General features: G+C 37.0%; 1 pseudogene; it reads right to left on the bottom strand.

Moving 5' to 3' along the window:
* Window positions 1-5,389: 5,389 nt before the first annotated feature.
* LOC112662500 (tigger transposable element-derived protein 1-like) lies at window positions 5,390-15,312 on the bottom strand (annotated as a pseudogene).
* Window positions 15,313-17,754: the final 2,442 nt, after the last annotated feature.

Genomic DNA, 17,754 nt, shown 5'->3' with positions numbered 1-17,754 from the left:
CACAAACTCTGTACCCTTCATTAACCAAAAGAAAAATTCCACTCTTTTAATAATAGATAACTATGACCAAAAAATGTATTCAGCCATTATTATTACTTTTTGAGTTTTGTCAATAAAATTTTTGTGGGAATATTTTTTTTCTCTTGTTACCTAAGTATCTACCTATTATCTTTGATTTTGCCTTTCTTTTGGTCCTCTAAGTCAGACATATTCATTCTTTGGCTTTTTATAGAAAAAGGTTGCTGTCCTCTACTCTAAGTCATTAAATTTGGGGATAGTTTATTTTATAATAACTATGATAGGCAGTTGACATAAAAATATACAAAGAAAAATATGCAAACAAAAATAAAGGAGTGTTGATTATTAATTTTTTACAATACTTATAGGTGAAATTTCCTAACCTTCCAGTGTCTATGCTATCAACAAATATATAATATTTATTTTATAATAAATATACAATATTTAGCTGAAAAGTCACTCCAAAATACAGCAATAGATAGATATCACAGAAAATGCTGACTAATTGGCTAACTTTGTGATGGTTAATCGTGGTCCAGGGATGAAGAACCAAAAGACACTGAATAAAATCCTGGGCTCATGGATTTAGGAAATCTTGAAGTCCATTTATGTAATGTATCCTTTAAAAGTGAGGCATCCCTTCTACAGAATTTAGTCCATATTCATTTGAAATATAGGGCTCATCAGGACCTGCCTTGACATGTTTCCTCCCTTATCATTGTTGTAAAAGGAGGTGTGCTAAACAAATTGAGATTACAAACAACATTTCAAAGAATAATTAAACTTGGAAGAAGACAAAACTTATTTTTTAATCCCTGTAGCAGCACATAATTCATAAAATTATTTATTTGCTAATGTTAACAACCTCTAGTCGACACAAAGCAGTTCAAGGCCTTTTCCTATAGCTGAAAATAATTATTGATGGGTGGGCCAAAAGTAGGGTGAATATATTTACTGCTTTGCCTGGGACAATCCCAGTTGGTGGCTATTTTCCCAGGGTAATCATTAATGTCAAAAGTGTCCTAGTTTGGATAATAAATTTTATGATCAGCCTATCTGAGAGAAACTTTAGATACTGTTTAGCACCAAACCTATTTTTGTAGATGAGAATACTGATCAAAAAAAGATTGAGTGACTTGAAAGCTTTATAATCATTATTTTTTTTAATTTTTAAAATTTTTTACTCATGAGAGACACACAGAGAGAGGCACAGGCAGAGGAAGAAGCAGGCTCCATGAAGAGAGCCTATGCAGGACTCGATCCTGGTACTCAGAGATCTCACCCTGAGCCCTGAGCCGAAGGCAGATGCTCAACCCCTGAGCCACCCAGGCGTCCCTATAATCTTAAAATAGTCACATTATCAATTCAGGAAACTCTACAATTTATTAAAAAGAAGAAATACTACTTATCCACATAATGGAAGCATACTCGAGTCTTTGCCAGTTCTTTTAGGACCATGGCTGTCTTAGGCCTGGCACTAGTATTTTAAAATGCAAATTGTGCTTAATGAATCTAATCAAAGAAGGTGTTATTTCAATGTGCATAAATCCATTAGATGAATGGGATAAAACTGTAATCACTCTGTCAGTAATAGTAATTTAACAGAATACTTCCCATTAATATGCCAATATATAAAATGTAAGCTAGAACTGTTCGATTTGCTATTTTCAGGTTTTAGCAGACAATTTTTTGAAATCCTCTGAAGATATTTCTATCGAGGAAACCGTTTTACAATCTTGTCATGCTAAATTTTGATGAGTGTATTTCCAGGAAGACATTGCCTACTTTAAATAGTGATTTGAAGACCATTTATTAAAGAAACAAGAAACCTGGACGCAGCAGATTAGCGCCGCCTGCCGCCCGGGTGTGATCCTGGAGACCCGGGATCGAGTCCCTCGTCGGGCTCCCTGCGTGGAGCCTGCTTCTCCCTCTGCCTGTGTCTCTGCCTCTCTCTCTCTCTGTGTCTATGAATAAATAAATAAATAAATCTTTAAAAAAAAAAAAAAAAGAAAGAAAGAAACAAGAAACCTCTGTGGCAGTTGGCACAAGACAGGAAAAGACTGAGCCTCACAAAGGCCATCGAGTTATTTTCTTTCTCTCTTAGCAGTTGCTGTTGAAGGGAATGATTCCATGATTCACTCCCTCCAATGGATATTTGTCAATACTGGTTGCATCTTGGAGTCTGACTTGAATTTTTGTGGTTGATTTAAAAAGTAGGTAATCTCCTGGAAGAAGGCTTTTGTTTTAGATTATTTCTTAGTACCTGTGGGTAATAGGTAATAACTTCACCAGCCCCCGCCCCTTGCTGATTATGAAGGAAGTTTAAAGTTCTCTGTTGCTTTGAAGATACTCCATCTTACAACAGATGTCTTCAGTAGGTCATGAGCCAAATCTGTTTGTTTGTTTTTTTTTTTTTTAAATCAAACTACATCCCATCTCTCCTGAGGCTGACAATTGGGAGCATCTTCCAAACGGGCTTCACCTCTGCTATTCCCAGTCACCTCTAAGCTCGGCAGTTCATCTTTTGAAAGACATTGAATTGTGGTTAAAGATGTCTCTGGCAAAGTTTTTGTTTTCCTACCTTATTAAAATGCTGAACAGAAGAAAACATTTCCCTGTATCTTTTTTGCCAAGTTAACGAATTCTGAGACATTTATATTTCTTTAACTGAACTTGATTTAGTGCATTGAAGATGCCACTCAGCTCTGTGTCTCACTTTGAGAAAAGCTGAGTCATTATTGCTAGGCATTCTTGATTCTTGATATTGATTTGTATTTTAGCTAAAATAGTAAAAATTAAGTGGCAAGTGATTATTTATGAATTTCTTTGTCACTTTCATTTATTTCTTTTATCATTTCCAATTGGACAAATAAAAAACATTTTACCTTTTTAAAATTTCTGTTATGGCAGATGTAACATAATCTTTAAAAGAATTTTTAATATATAAATGGGCTTTGGGACAACTTCTGAATGCTACTGAGTATGCACTATGAAAAAAATAAGTTATTTGATATTTTAAATTATATATGCCTTTATATGAATGTTAAATATGCATATATGTACACCTATATACATGTATGTGTATATACACACATATATATTTATATGTGTGTTTGTGTGTTATATGTGTGCGTATATACATATATATATAAAACTTAGAATATGGCTTTATTCTTCCTGAATTCCTAAATACTAACAAGTCCAGGCAGTAAAGAAGGAAATGGGACACATTTCTCTATCTTATCGCCTCTCTTTGAAGGAAGTGGGACACATTTCTCTATTCTATTGCCTCTCTTTAGGTGGAATACCTGTAAACTTGTATCCAAAAGCCTAAGTGGGATTTTAGTAATTATTGAGTTTAACTGAATCTGGTAATTTAGCTTCTAAGGTTCATGCAGAGTTTGTATTGTGGATGTTGATAATTGATACAGAACAATGGGTATCATACTTCATGCTGGTACTGTGTATCTGCAATATTAAAACCATTCTCATATGAGGTTGGGGGGGAAGAAAATTCATTGCCTGTGGTATCCAAGATAAATAGAGTTATCCTTGGTCAGATGTTAATCAAACCAAATACCTCTTCTGTAATATGGGATCAGATGATATACTGAATGGGTTTTCTGCTCCTCTTGGAAGTTATGGGTAGTTATATATGTTCATATATGATGGGTTTTTTTGGTCTTAGAACATCAGGCCTAAAGTTCTCCTTGGGGTTAGAATTTGTCTTCTGCTTCCTTCTGGAAAAAAATTTTTGGAGACTTCAACCAAACCTAATGGAGATTCTTAGGCATGATTCACTAGATTATGAAGTCATTTCCTTTACCCGATATTAAAGAGATCTCTAAATCCTTTATTCACCCATCCATTCTTTAATTCTCATATTAAGTACTGCCTAGAGCTGATTAAAAAAATGATTGGGACAAGATAGAGAAACATACTGTCAAAAACATTAACTTGAGCTTTTGTTTTGAAAAATCAGAAATATACATAAAGGGTTTTCTTTGAAGTTAGAGTAAGTCTGACATGCAGTCCTTTAACTCTGTAAACCAAAGGATATAGTCCAGCGGGATATAATGTCAACTACACAAAACAGTTATAAATACTATTGCCTCTTCTCCCACATGACCCAAATGAGAGCTTCAAGAGCGGTTCTAATTCAGTTAAAACAGCAAGAAGTTGGATTTTCATAGTAGATCAAGTGTACCAAGGTGTCCCACAACCTAGGTTTAGCTGTCTTTGAATGGATTTCAAGGTTTCTGAAACCTCAAATTATGTGCACAAGTCTAAGTGATTGTATGTGATTATCAATAACATGTCCACTTCTCTGAAGAAAACTTTATCAGTTTATCAAAGGATTCTGTTACTCAAAAATAGTTATAACCACTGAGATATATCAATTTGCATCAATCATAACACTCATATCAATCAGTATGGTAATCCCCCAGAGGATGAACAAAAAAAATCGGGTTGTACTCTCAAAAAAAAAAAAAAAAGGATATATTTATGGAACGTATTAATTTGATGATAAACTTCAATTGAATATATTTGTTGTATTATTGCTAGTGCCCTGAGTCTTGCCTAAAGTTCACAGTGTACTCTACCCAAGAAACCGCAGGATGATGAGCAACCCGAGTATCACTTTTCAGATAGTGCTGATCACTCATCGTTGGACAACTAATTACTGCAAAGATTCCTCCAAGTGACGCTGCACTTTCTTCTCTGCTGCCAATGAAGTCACCGCAAGAACAGAAGTTATCCTTCCCATGGAATTGCCCCCAATTTCCCAAAGTTCAGATTTTCTTAGCTGTGACATTTGTTAGTGAAATTATGGTTTAGACTGCATATCTGGTAACCATCTGTGATTAACTAATTGAATTGTTCCAAGGCATTTAGTGTTGTCTTCAGAAGGGTTTTCAGCTTGGATGACTGTGCCTTTCTTCAAGCTGGACTTGACCTATACAGGCATACCTCGGAGATCTTGCAGGTTCAGTTCCAAACTACCGCAATAAAGCAAGCCTCACAATAAAGCAAGTCAAATGAATTTTTTGGCTTCCCAGTGCCTATGAAAATTAGGCTTATACTGTACTGGAGTCGATTAAGTGGGCAGTAGCATTATGTCTAAAACAACAATGTATATATCTACTTTTTAAAATATTTTATTTAGTTATTCATGAGAGACACAGAGAGAGAGAGAGGCAGAGACATAGGCAGAGGGAGAGGCAGGCTTCCTGTGGGGAGCCCGATGTGGGACTCAATCCCAGGATCCCAGGATCATGACCTGAGCCAAAGCCAGATGCTCAACCACTGAACCACTCAGGTGCCCCAATGTATATATTTTAATTTAAAAATATTTTATTGCTAAAAGATGCTAAACATCATCTGCACTTTCAGTGAGTAATAGTCTTTTTGCTGGTGGAGGATCTTGCCTCAATGCTGACAGCTGCTGATAGACAGTGATGGTCACTGAAGGCTGTGGTGGCTGTGGCAATTTCTTAAAATAAGGCAACAGTGTCTTATTATTACCTCATTAATTGACTCTTTTTTCATCAATATTTTCTCTGTAGCACATGATGCTTTTTGATAGTATTTTACCCACAGTAGACCTTTCAAAATTGGAACCATTCCTCTCAAAGTCTACTGCTGCTTCATCAACAAAGTTTATAAAATATTTGAAATCCTTGTTGTCATGGTAGCAGTCTTCACAGCATCTTTACCAGGTTCCATCTCAGGAAACCACTTCTTGGCTCATCTATAAGAAGTATCTTCTGGGACCCCTGGGTGACTCAGTGGTTGAGCATCTACCTTCAGCCCAGGTCATAAATCCGGGGTCTTGGGATCAAGTCCCACATCGGGCTCCCTGCATGGAGCCTGCTTCTCCCTCTACCTATGTCTCTGCCTCTCTCTGTGTGTCTCTCATGAATAAATAGATAAATCTTTTAAAAAGAAGTATCTCCTTATCCATTAGTTTTAGCACAAGATTGTAGCAATTCAGCCACATCTTTAGGTTTCACTTCCTCTTTTTATTTTCTAACCATTTTATTGTTTGTTTGTTTTTTTTACCATCGTAAGTATACTCTATCCTCCTCCTCTATTTCCTCCAAACCCTCACCCACCTCCCTTCTGGAAACCATCAATTTGTCCTCTATACTTGAGAGTCCGTTTCTTGATGTATATCTCTGTTTTTTACCTTTGCTCATTTGTGTAGTTTCTTAAATTCCACATAGAAGTGAGGTCACAGGGCATTTCTCTTTCTCTGATTTATTTTGCTTAGCATTATACTCTCTAGTTCCATCTATGTTGGTGCAAATGTGAAGATTTCAATCCTTTTATGGCTAAGTAATAGTCCAGTGTGTGTGTGTGTGTGTGTGTGTGTGTGTGTACCATGTCTTCTTTATCCCTTCACCTCTTGATGGACAGTTGGGCTGCTTCCATAGTTTGGCAGGCTTCCCTTCTAATTCCAATTTTCTTGCTATTTCCACTACCGCTGCAGTTACTTTCTCCACTGAAGTCTTGAACCCCTTGAAGTCATCTATGAGGCTGGGAATCAATTTCTTTAAAACTACTATTAATGTTGATGTTTTGACATCTTCCCATGAATTACAAATGGCATCTAGAATGGTGAATGTTTTCCAGAAGGTTTTCAATTTACTTTGCCCAGGTCCATCAGGGGAATTATTATCTATGGCTGCTGTAGCCTTATGAATGTATTTCTTAAATAATAAGACTTTGGGATGCCTGGGTAGCTTGGTCAGCTAAACGCCTGATTTTTGTCATGATCTCAGTCATGAAATTGATCTCTATGTTGGGCTCTCCACTCAGTGGGGTGTCTGCTTGAGATTCTCTCTCCCCTCCTCCCATACTCTCTCTCTCTCTCTAAAATAATAAATACATCTTTAAAAATAATCAAAGAAACAAATCAATAAATAATAAGACTTCAAAGTCAAGGGACGCCTGGGTGGCTCAGCAGTTTAGCTCCTGCCTTCAACCCAGGGTATGATCCTGGAGTCCCAGGATTGAGTCCCACATCTGGCTCCCTGCACGGAGACTGCCTCTCCTCTGCCTGTGTTTCTGCCTCTCTCTCTCTCTCTCTCTCTCTCTCTCTGTCTCTCGTGAATAAATAAATAAAATCTTTAAAAAAAAAAAGACTTCAGAGTCAAAATTTCTGTTGATCCATGGACTACAGAGTGGAGGTTGTGGTTGTAGGCATGGAAACAACATTAATCTCATTGTGCATCTCCATTAGAACTCTTGGGTGATGAGGTACACTGTCAATGAGCAGTGGTATTTTGAAAGGAATCTTTTTTTTTTCCTGAGTAGTGGGTCTCAATGGTGGGCTTAAATATTCAGTAAACAATGTTGTAAGGACATGTACTATTACCTAGGTTTTGTTTTTTCACTTATAGAATGTAGATGAGTAGATTTCACTCGCATGATTCTTAAGGGTCCTAGGATTTTCATAATGGTAAATGAACATTGACTCCAACTTAAAGTCACCAGCTACATTGGCCCTAACCAGAAAGTCAGCCTGTCCTTTGAAAGTTTAAAGCCAGGAATTGACTTCTCTCTAGGTATGAAAGTCCTAGATGGCATCTTCTCACTATATAAAGCTATTTGTCCACATTTTTTTTAATTTTTATTTATTCATGATAGGCACACAGTGAGAGAGAGAGAGAGGCAGAGACACAGGCAGAGGGAGAAGCAGGCTCCATGCACCGGGAGCCCGACTGGGATTCGATCCCAGATCTCTAGGATCGCGCCCTGGGCCAAAGGCAGGCGCCAAACCGCTGCGCCACCCAGGGATCCTGCTATTTGTCCACATTGAAAGTGTGTTGTTTAGTGTAGTCATCTTCATTAATTATCTAGCACAGAGCTAGATTTTCTGGATAACTTGCTGCAGCTTCTACACCAGCACTTGCTGCATCACCTTGTTGTGGAGATGGCTTCTTTCTTTAAACCTCATGAATCACCCTTTGCTATCTTCAGACTTTTCTTCTGCAGCTTCTTGCTTCTCTCACCTCTCTCTCTTCCTCTCTCCTTCTCTTGCCTTCATAGAATTGAAAAGAGTTTAGGCCTTGCTCTGGATTAGGCTTTGTCTTAGGAAATGTGGCTGGTTTGATCTACGCAGTCCACTAAAATTTTCTCCATATCAGCAATAACACTGTTGGGCTTTCTTATCATTCATGTGTTCAGTGAAGTAACACTTGTCATTTCCTTTAAGAACTTTTCCTTTGCATTCACAATTTGGGCTGTTTGGTGCAAAAGGCCTAGCTTCCAGCCCATCTTGGCTTTCATTATGTGTTCCTCACTAAGCTTTAACATTTCTAACTTTATATTTCAAGTGAGAAATGTGCAACTCTTCTTTTTACTTACAAACTTTTAATCGGCCTAATGTTAATATCGCTGTCTCTCAGAGAATAGGGAGGCTCAAGGAAATGGATAGACATGGAGGAAGGCCAGTCAGTGGAACAGTCAGAACAGGCAAACATTTATGGATTAAGTTCATCATCATCTATGGGAGCAGTCCATAGAGTCCCAAAACAACTACAATAGTAACATTAAAAACTGCTGCTTACAGATCACCCTAACAAATATAATAATAACAAAAAAGCTTGAAATACTGCAAAAATTATCAAAATGTGGCATAGAGACACAAAGCAAACAAATGCTGCTTTAAAAATGGTGTCAACAGACTTATTTGATGCAGGGTTGTCAGAAACCTTCAATTTGTAAAAAATGCAGTATCTGTGAAGTGCAATAAAGCAAACTACAATACCGATGAGGTATACCTATTGTTGCTCCTATTAATTTTAAGGGGAAAATACATGAGTAGTTTGTCCACGCAATTTGCCAGTTACTCCTCTATACTAAACCTCTCACAAAAATGAGGCCCCCAAACATTTTTTAGTTGTAGAAATATTGTTTATTATTATTTATTTAAATCTCTTATTTCTCCCATCTTTTCTCTTTTTTCCATGGTGAGTGGTATTTCTTTCAGTACCCAGACAAGTATGCTGCTTTTGCTCTACTTGTAGAAAAACAAACCAAAGTATGGAAAAGTTATTAAATTGTTTGATTTTTGTTTAATAAAAAGTATTTTTTCCCCTAAATTAATGGGACATTTCCTCCCATTTAGCCTAGATCAAGTTTTAAACTTCACTTCCATCTCACCAGCACATTTTTATCCTCCCTCCTCCAATTCCTGTTATGTCAGTTTTGTGAATGTCAACTGTTCGTCTTTGTACTTAAACCTTTGTCAACTCTGGAAGGAGGGTTCCCCTCATCTATTGAACCTATGCATTGCCCCATTTCTTGTCCCTGCCCTTGTTATTTTTGAGTGGGTTTGAAACAGTGTTCTTCAAACTGTAAGATGCTATCCATAAATGGGTCATAAAATCAACTTAGTAGGTCATAACCAGCATTGTATAAATAAAATAGAATTACTTAGAATAGAATAGAGTAGAATAGAATAGAAAATATCAGAGTGCATCTCACAGGAGGGATAACAACTACATTGTGAAACTTCTTTATCCCCCAACTGTAAGAAAGAAAAAAAAAGAGACTGTGCAGGGTCTCAAGATAAAATATTTTTCTTACTATTGATCATGGTCAAAAGCACTTGAGAAACACTGATTTTAAATGCTGGGACTATGATATCATCTCCCCTACATGCCATTGCTGGGGATTTAAATTCCTTAAATTTCTTAATATATCAGTGGTTCTTAAATTTTTATGTATTGATCTTTTTTATCTTTTCAAATAATCACTACACCAATTTGGGGCTGGAACTCCTGACCCGAAGATCGAGTCACATGCCGTACCAACTGAGCCAGCTAGGCACGCCCCTGCATAGACTTCTTTTCAAATCTGGTAAAATTATGTCTCTTTTTCCAGAAAGATGCACTGGAACACAAGCTTAAAATGTTGAGTGTTGCTCATATAAGCTTAAATTAAGGTCTGCTGCCCTAATGATTACTATTATTTGGAATATGTTCCCAAATTCTTGAACCTTTCATTTTATCCAACACTTCACATTTTCTTTTTTAAGATTTTATTTATTCTTTCAAGAGAGACACAGAGAGTGGCAGAAACATAGACAGAGGGAGAAGCAGGCTCCCTGCATGAAGCCAGATGTGGGACTGGATCCTGGGACCCTGGAGTCAGGACCTGAGCCAAAGGCAGACACTCCAACACTGAGCCACTCAGGTGCCCTCACACTTCCCATTTTCACCCATACAGCCTCACATCTGACTAGTTGATGCAAGTTTCTGTGCTGTCTTTATGTCTTCTCTTCCTCTTATCTTCATAACCACCTCCTTGCTATTCTAAGCATAAGAAACTTTCACATTCAGTTCCTGTAGCTGGACCTCTATATAGTCATCCTCTCTAATACTCTCTAAAAACCTGTCTCTCAGGTTTTGGGCTATTTAAAGTGGAGTGCATTTCTGCCCTCTCTTTTCGTGTGCCTTCCTTTCCTTTGTCCTGAATTTGGATATGTGTCTATTTAGAATGCAGCCTGATGGGTAATGAGAGGCTTTGCACGCACCAGACGTGTTCTGTAAATATTGTTCCTATAAAGAGTAGTTATTTATTCTTCGAAACCAGCCATCCAATCATGTAGATATGCATTATTACTGAACTGGCATGCTGAAATTCCCAGGAGTTTGACAAAATGAAAACAGGTTGTACTTGCTCCTCAAATCCTAGCAATGGTTAAAAACTGCATTTTCATGCAAACATAAATTACAAATGGAATTATGATAACTGATTACCCCCCTTCCAAATGCACACAAATCATTTGTAATCCTGCCCTGGAGTGCTGTATAGTTGGCTCATTGCATATGCTCACGGCGTTTGTCAGTTCTATTCAATCACCGCTACTTCCCATGGCAAAGTGTACAGGGGCGTTTAGAAAACCAGTATGTCTCTATTTCCCTAAATCTACTATTAGGGTGTAGAATCGTCAGTGCAGAGCACTGCTGCTTCACAATAGGAATAATCCTGAGTGTGTATCTTCGTTTTATTCATCTTCAATTTCTGTTTGACAGAATTTCATGCTGCTGGAAGATGTTACATTGACAGCCGAGAGATAATTTCCGTTTTTAATCCAGAGAACAAGAGCCACTTGGGAAGTGACTATAAATGTCCTCTGGGTGTCCCAGAGATATGCCTCATCCCTGTGCTGGAAGGAACACACCTCTGGGAAGGAAACAACTTTGATCAGTAAGTCTCTTTGGAAAACATTAAGAGAAATAGATTTCATTGATTCCCCTATGAGTCATGGGTCTGAGATAAAGTAAGCCCTTCCATTTCTAAATCAGCTTTCAAGTGGCAGCAGCTCTGTCATTACTTCCAGGCAATAGTTTCCAGTGAGAAACTGAGAGTAATGTTTCCAAATAAGCCTCTCTTTTCTTTCAGTATAGCCTTTTAATAAAGGTGTCATAGGCCTTCTTATTTCCAGCACTTATCCCAGCGGGCTGTACCTGGTAGATGCATTGTTAAAGATGTTGGACAAGCTGGTTGATGCCTAGGTCTTTAGAGCTAGAGAGTTCTTCTTGGATCAGTCCCCCTGACCTTCTTGATTTACTTAAGGATGGAAGCTTTATCCTATAATTGAAATATCTTCTCCGGGCCAGCCCTCCTCAGGCTCAGAAAAATGACAGTATAGAGACCATTTCCCATCTTTTCTGGACCAGTGGGGACAGGGTCCTTTTTCTATTGGCAAATTGCCAACTTCTTACACTCCTTCTATGTCAATTAGTAACCTATCATCTAAGATGTTACAGTGTATATTACGTGTATGGATACTTTACGTGTGTGTGTATTTTTATATATATATATATTACTGTATACATACATGTATGCACATATACACGCATACGCATGTACACACACTAAATTAAGCTAAAGGTCATTGAGGGCCAGAATCCCTTTTTATTTATCATTTTTAATATATATGTATATATATAGCACACACACCTACACACACACTATACTTGTCATATATACTAACATAATTTGCCATGTACACAGCATATCTATTACATATCTATATATATTTGTCACCAATGTGTTTATATATAAATGTGTGTGTGTGTGTGTGTATGTGTGTGTGTGTCTAGAAGCCTTCAAAGTCCAGGATTTCTTATATAACCTCGTGTCCCACTATCTAACCCTGTAAATGATACATGAATAAATTCAAATCAATTCAATCAATAAGTATATATTATTTCCCATTATGTGTCAGGTTGTGCTATATTCCAGAAATACAATGTTTACTTAGATATTTATTCACACATTTTTATAGTATATGTAGAAAGAGATTTCAAAGCATTTCTGGAATTCACAGAAGGAACACCTAAATCAGATTTGAGGAGATCTAAAAGAGCACAACATAAAAAGTAATTTTTAACTAGGGTCTAAGAGCCAAGTAAGATTTAGCAAGTGACAGATTGTTGGGGACACAGGCAGGGATGGAGAAGATAGGCATGGGAGGGAATGTTTCCACAGATGACTCATGGCTGAGAGAAAAGAAATGTACAAGATGATTCTTTTAGTCTTAATGCCAGAGGCACCGAAAATAATTTTTTAAGGATTTTAACAATGATCATCCATTTTAAATTTATGATCATTGAAGAAAGCCTCACTAGATTGTCAGGCACATGGTGACAATGTAAACTGCCAGGCTGTGGGTGGCGAGTGGTCCTGTCCATACAAAGTGGACAGATGGGACAGATGACAATGGATAATGCTAGTGAACTCATGGCACTCACAGACAAGTCACAAGTGTATCCAGTCATTTCTGTGTTGTGGTGAGTATACTAGAGATTGGTTAGTAGTTCTTCAAACCCATTTCCTTCTGTTTCTGGGCACAGAACTGTTCTGAATTTCCCCAGCTTCCTTTTCATTTGGGCCTATGTGGACAATTCTAGACAATCGAATGTTGTCTAGGATAAATGCTGTTTTCAATGCTGGTCCATTAAAACCTGTCTCCAACTTCTCCTCTTTTTCCCTGTCAGCAGGATGTCAGTGCTCAGGGAACTTAGAAACCCTGAGTTAATAATGAGATACTCCGCATCAGTCCAAATACCTGAACAATTGCTTGGTTCCTCCTGCCTACTGAGCATTTCAGGGGCTACAAATAATTTGTATTATCTTAAATGACTAAAATTTCATGGTTTTTCTATTATTATACCTAGTATAACTGTGACTAATAGCATGACTATATCTTCTTTTGTTGTGTTGTGTTTTAAATAATCATCATCTTTTAAAATTACAGTCTGGAAAAATTTCAATCCGGAATAGATCGGGCTCAAGATAATCCTAAATACTACAGTTAGCATAGTGGTGGTAGGGCAGAGTTCTCACAAGTGTTGCTAATAACTTAATTATTTCTCTAAATGTCTTTTTTGGTAGGATATAAGCCTTATTATGCAAAATTATTATTTTATTCATCTTTTTATTTAAAATGTCTGGCATGAAGATTACAGGTGATCCACAAATATACATGAAATGAATCAAGTACTGGATAAGCAAGGTGGATATGTAAGTGGGAGTCCAATCAAACAAAGGTCTTATTAACTATGTTAAAGACTTTGGACCTGATCCTCAGGGCAATGGGGACCCACTGAAGCCACTGAAGATTGACAGTAATCAGATTTTATCTTTGGGAAGAACAGTATAGTCAAAATAAGCTTTTCCACCTGAAAAGGTTTAAAACAAATTAAAAAGATCACTTTGGAGGCTCCTATAGTAATCTACGTAAGAGACATGCTGTTATAGTAATCTAGGTTAACATGCTGTTAACGGACTCATGAATGTAGACAAGAAAATGCATTTAAATATATCTAGAAGGAAGAATTGACAGAACTAGATGACCATCTAAATGGGAAGCAGTAGACTTGAGAGAGTAGGAGAAGACCAGGATGACCAAGTGGGTGGTGCTGACATCACTGAGATGGGAAGCCCAGGATAAGGAAACAGTGGGGGAATTTACTCAATGGTGATTATGCTTTTCTCAACATTTGGGTTTTGCACATGGTAATCTCTCTCTTAAAATGTTCTACAAGTAACCCCATTCCTCTTACCTTTCCCTTCAACCCTGTTATTTGCCACTTGTTTTGTTTTTTTCTTTTAACCTGGATAACTTCTATTCATCTACTACATCCCAGATTAGACACCATTTCCTGTGTGAAACTTTCCTAGGATCCCCAAGATAGGATATGGTGCTTTCTTAACATGTGTGCATTTAACATAACATATTATTCACCTGTGTACTTTTCATTCTACACTTCTCTACTCAAAGCTAAAGGAAGATAAGAACTATCCCTTGATATATGGTCCCCAGCGACCGTCATAATGCCAGCGTCAGAGTAGGGGCACAAAAATTAAAATGTAACCATGAATAAATGAATGAATGAATGAATGAATGAATGAATTAGCAAGTGAGTGAAACAAATAATTTTGAAGGGCACAATATTGAAACCAACTAATAACATTTGCTTTCACACTGTCTGTTTCTCTTTGAGATTTGCAGCATGCAGTTAGCACAGATGGCCATGAGATTGCAATACTGTCTACATATTTACTCTCTTCCTTCCCTGCTCTCACTCTCTCCCCACTCCCACCCAACCCCCCACCAGGAATGGTCTTGAATCACAAATGAGTCCACTGTTCCCTTAAGCATCTGTCTCTGATCACAGTGTGAGTCCACCAATCTTGTAATAGACTCCACGAGTGTTTTCCTTGGGTTAAAAAACTCATCAAAATTAATACTAAATTGAAAATGGAAAAGTTCATAAAAGGCAGCTGTTGTGTAAGGAAAACATGATTTCAGCCTGGCAAATAATAAGTTCTAAAGTTTCTCTATTCTCCCAAGTACTAAAGAATGAAAAGAGGGGGAAAGGTACACCCTCCCATTCCTACCTGTCAAATACAACTAATCTAATGTACAAACTGATATAAACTTGCTTTGTTTGTATTATGAATAAAGCCACCAAACTGAAATAAGTATAGCAATGAAAAAAAGAGCTATATATTTGAACAGAATCCTAGTGGTCATTGAGTTCAATAGCAATGGGTCTGGATGAGGACACAGGACAATTACATAGAAGGCTCACGCAAGGACATCAGCCTTGTCACTCCAAGTGTGGTCTGCATGCTGGCAGCACTGTTTTTAGCTGGGAGCCTGTTAGAAATGCAGACTTTCAGGCCTGTCCCAGTTCCTACTGAATCAATCTGCAATTTAACAAGATCCTCAGGTAATTCATATGGGCTTGAAATCTTGGGAGACATTGCTCTAAATCATAGCCTACTAAGTCAAAGTGCCTACTGAGTTCAAATGAATTCATTATAAGGTCACTTTAGAGTTTATTACCCAGATTAGGACATTTTTGATACTGAAAAGGGAGTTTTAAAAATAATTATAATTGTATATACTTAAAATATTTGGTTATTAAGAAATAAGTTAATTCAAATATAAATGGATCTATGTAATAGTTATAGTCATGAGCCATCTCAGGTAAAGTAAAATTCTCTCAAAATAGAAATAAAACATATTAATGTATATTAAAGAAAAAAAATCTTTACATTAAGCTGAATATTAAAATATAACATAAGTGTGGGATTAGATAGACTATGAGACACTATGTTTACTCTAAACTTGCATTTACTTTAAAATAGATGTAGTACAGATATAAGTATAGAAATGTGTGTATACATTGATTACTATAGATACATATGTCCTACCTCTATCTGCTGAGATGGTCTAGAAGCGGTGATACCCTGTAACAACAAATGCACCTAGTCTCAAGATCTCGGCTTCTTAACAGCGTTCTCCAATAAGAGGAATGAGGATCTTTTGGAGGAAAGATGAACTCTAGGGCTGGATCAAGGAAAATATGAGTTCTATAGAAATGGGTCATGAAATTAGGCATTCTGGGGCGTACTGTATCTCACAGTGCCAGATAGTAAGGAAGTTGATTAAAAAAAAAAAAAAAAAAAGGCTACGCCCACCTGAAAGGGTAGCCTATGGCAAAAGCTAGAGCCATCTGAGCAATGAAATAATGCAAGCTCAGTAATCCTCTCATTATCCACTGGGGATACATTCAAGACTCCCAGTGGATGTCTGAAATCAAAGATAGTACCAAACCCTATACATACTATGTTTTTCCTATATATACATACCTGCGATAAAGTTCATTTATAAATTAGACACAGTGAGAGATTAACAGCAATAACTAATAGTAAAATAGAACAATTATAACATTATACTATAATAAAAAGTATGTGAAGATGGTCTCTCTCGCAAAATATCTTATCGTTCTGTACTCACCCTTCTATTTCTTGTGACGAAGTGAGATGATAAAATGCCTGCATGATGAGATGAAGTGATGTGAAAGACATAAGCACCATGATATAGTGGTAAGCTACTACTGATCTTCTGATCTTAAGCAGAAGGAGAATCATCTGTTTCCAGACCCTGGTTGACTGTGGGCAATTGAAATTGCAGAAAGTAAACCCACAGATAAAGGCAGACTACAGTATGAAGTTATAGGACAGAGAACAGAATAAAAGTCATAAGTTCATACTGAACTTATGAACTTATACCGTTCATGTTTGTTTATACAAATGACTGGATAAATACATAAATGGAGGAGAGTGGGTGGGTTCTCATTTGAGAAAAATTGTAATAATCAATGCAGAAAGAATGAAATAGAATAAAGATTTATACCACAGTAACAGTTGCTGTAGGCAAGACCAGTCCTGAATGCTGATCAGTGGGTGAAACTTTCAAGAGAACCAGGATGTATGCAGAGCCTCAATGTATCTCCCCACAAATATGTTTAAATTATATAGTGGGTTTTAAAAAATATTTTATTTATTTATTTGAGAGAGTGAGAGGGAGCACGAGCTGCAGGCGGGGCAGAAGGAGAGGGACACATAGGGAACCTGAGATCATGACCTGAGCCGAAGGCAGGTGCCCAACCCACTGAACCCCCCAGGCACCCCAATAGTGGTTTTAACATAGGTCCACAAATGTTTTGATACTTCTCCTTTCAGGAAGTAGAATTTAATTATCTATTCCTGGAATAGTGACAAGATTTAGTAATCATCTCTAAGGAACAGACAGTGGAAAGAAAAAAAATGGTAATTTTATAGTGGAGAACTTGCCATATAAAACCTCAGTCAAGTGGTCGAGCTTAACATCACCAGTGATAAACTGGGTTTATATCAGGTATCCCAGTGAGAAGCATTTTACCTTTCTGCTATTCTTCCTCCAAATCTCTAACTCCAGGCCAATCATAAAAAACTCAGACAAACTCAAATCAAGGAACATCCTACAAAGTACCTGGCCGGTAGTCTTCAAAAGTGTCAGCCATAGAAAAAATATATAATATATAGAGTATAATCTCAGAAATTGCTAATGAGATACTTCCATTTTTCTATTTTTAATCAAAATGTGCAAATATGTTGGCCCATGTATCCACAGAAGGACTATTTTTGTTTCAATTTAGCTGCCTTCTTTTGACAAATATACTTTAAAGCAAAATTTTCAAATAATTCGTCTCTTGTTTTTTGAATATAGATAATAGAAGATCATAAACCTCTTCTTTCATTCCCTTGCAATAGAAAGTAAAAATTTATCCAATTACAAATAGAAGCTCCAACAAAAAAGCATTCCCCAAAGTTGAGATAATACAAAATGCAATTATGGAATTTAAAAACCAAATCTTG

This window comes from Canis lupus, chromosome 13 (assembly GCF_003254725.2).
Source record: "Canis lupus dingo isolate Sandy chromosome 13, ASM325472v2, whole genome shotgun sequence".
In the NCBI taxonomy this organism is placed as follows: Eukaryota; Metazoa; Chordata; class Mammalia; order Carnivora; family Canidae; genus Canis; species Canis lupus.
The sequence above is the reverse complement of the archived record's forward strand: the minus strand, read 5'-3'. Positions and strand labels throughout refer to the sequence as shown.